At 48.1% G+C, this 2,557-nt stretch overlaps 1 non-coding gene across 1 annotated transcript; it reads left to right on the forward strand.

The window, feature by feature from the left end:
- TRNAI-AAU (transfer RNA isoleucine (anticodon AAU)) lies at positions 1–74 on the forward strand. Its single transcript has one exon. It is a non-coding gene; the product is annotated as a tRNA-Ile (tRNA).
- Positions 75–2,557: the final 2,483 nt, after the last annotated feature.

Below are 2,557 nucleotides of genomic sequence, written 5' to 3' on the forward strand. Positions count from 1 at the left end.
GGCCGGTTAGCTCAGTTGGTTAGAGCGTGGTGCTAATAACGCCAAGGTCGCGGGTTCGATCCCCGTACGGGCCATAGAGGTGACTTTTTTTTTTTTTCCCCCGTGCTCCCATTTTTCAATCCATTTTAACTTTTTTTTTTTTTTAAATATGGTTTTCGAGGGCTGTGAGCCGCAGACGGGAGAGAGCCGGGGAATCGTTCCGGACGCGGCCCCGAAGTTGGCGCGGGCAGCCATTGGGGAGAAAGGGCAGGATCCCGCGTGTTCATCCCTCCAACTCAGCGCACGCTGTGCACACCTGCAGCTGCCACTGGGTTCTTTTTTTTTTTTTTTTAGGATGCTCTCGGATGCCACCGCCGGTTGCTTCCGAATACAGAGCTTCTGTGGGCCCTCGGTGCAGTCTCCAGCGTTCATGGAGATCTTAGACTTGAAAATCCAGGCCTGGAATTAATTCATTCCACAACTGCTTAGGGCGCGCCTTCTTACTGCATGATTTGGGGTGGGAAGCAGAACAGTAAAAGAGAAACACAAATCCCGACCCCCGTGGAGACAATGACCCACCAACGACTGCCATGTTTTTAGTGAGGTCTTCTGCTTGTGGAAGCATCTGGAAACCTTCTCTTGCTACTTTCTTGCTTTTCAGAGAGGTCTTAGGCTTCATATTTTTTCCTCTTGGTTCTGCAGTTTGCAGCCGGAAGGCAGCTGGTGAATTTCTCACTGGCGGTTCAAGTCTCCGGGTGTAGTCAGGCATGTTTAGTTTACCACAAAAGCCAGTTATTTTAGGGTTAATGCCATTTTATACCAGGGTCTAGCAGGAGCTCTAGCCATGTTTGAAAAATATCCAGGGAGAACATCTACTAAATCATTCATTCTTTTCTCAAATATGTGTTAAGCTCTGATGGAATTCAGTAATAGCTCAAGGCCACAGACCAGAGGCTCAAAGCCCTTGGCAAGGGCTCAGCGTGTATTAAAAGTGCTCATTAAATGCCAGTGATGGGACCCTTGTTCTTAGGAACAGTTAGTTAGAAGGAGAACCTGGGGCTGCTGACGACGAGTACAGACACTTTGGAAGTCTTGCTGTGGACATATGTGCCAGGCACCATGTTTGGCGGCGCAGAGGAGGAGCCAGCTGCTAGTGGGTCCAGAATAAAAGTTGTTTTGAGCAGAAGCCATTTGAATTCCTGAAAAGTCTTATCTGCCTAAAATTAGAGCCTTCCCAAAGAAGGCTCTCTCTCTGTCAAATAAAAAATCTTAAAAAAAAAAAAAAGAATTCAATTGTCATAAATCCCCTTCCCTGGGAGCAATCAGGAAACATGGACTCTTGTCACTGGAGAGACGTTGCCATCACACCTACAAGGCATGTCACAAAACTCGTATCTCCCATCTACTCTGGTAAGGGTCCATTTATCTTTCCTAAAAGGCATCTGTTTTCCCATAAGCGCCCTTCTCCCCTTTCCTTCCCCTATCAAGATAGTATATAGGCCCCTCGTTCTACCTGCCTCTTTCAGTCACATTTTTCTGTGAATTCCCTAGGTACATGAATAAAAATGCATCATTAAATTTTGTCTTTTCTCTTGTTAATCTGTCTTTTGTCACTTTAGTTCACAGGCCCCCTAAAGACTGAACCTAAGAACATAGAGGAAAAGTCCCCCTCCCTCCCTGGACAGGCTCAAAAACATGATGCAATGGGGCACTCTGCTCTAGACAAGGAGGGCAGTTCCTGGCTTAGGGGTCAGAGTTAAAAAAAAAAAAAAGAAAGAAAGAGGGGCGCATGGGTGGCTCAGCTGGTTAAGCGACTGCCTTCGGCTCAGGTCATGATCCTGGAGTCCCGGGATCGAGTCCCGCATCGGGCTCCCTGCTCAGCAGGGAGTCTGCCTCTCCCTCTGCCTCTCCCCCTCTCATGCTCTCTCTATCACTATCTCTCTCAATAAATAAATAAAAATCTTAAAAAAAAAACGGAAAGAAGGGATTGAAGAACTGAAACAGATTCCATAAATCTAATCTCCCTTCAGACCAGTCCTTAGTGAGGCCACTAATGAATTAAGTTAGAACACTGCAGGGAGCTTAGTGAATGCAACACGAGTGTTGACTATGATAATGACGATGGCCATGTGGAGAGAAAAATGATCAGAAGGTCTACCAGAAGCTTCTCGGACATCAGCCTGGCTCCCCAGTCTCCCCCTTTTGTGGGCATCAAGACGCTCCTCATATTCTACTGTAAATGCCAGTTTCCTTCTCTTCCTGCCTACACTGTATACAGAGGGCAGAACAGCCCTGAAGGCAGGGAAGGTGACTCACCCAGCAGGTGCTTAGTAACTTCGTCAACCCATGGCCCTACTGCCCTCCCTGGGGAGGGGAGCCGGGAAAGGAGCCCACACCAGCAGCAGCAAGACTCTGTGGGAAGGACACACAGAGCCAGGAGAGTAAAGAGGAGGGGAGATTGGGAAAGGTTGGGCTGAAGAGGAAGTGATAGAGCTGGGATGGATGGGACTGAAATGTGGAGAGGGGTGGGGACCTTCCTTTCCCTCCCTCCTTCCTTCCTTCCCTCCATCCTTCGTAT

This window comes from Mirounga angustirostris, unplaced genomic scaffold, assembly GCF_029215605.1.
Source record: "Mirounga angustirostris isolate CCGP_5_RB_7025 unplaced genomic scaffold, mMirAng1.0.hap1 SCAF_9, whole genome shotgun sequence".
NCBI lineage: Eukaryota > Metazoa > Chordata > Mammalia > Carnivora > Phocidae > Mirounga > Mirounga angustirostris.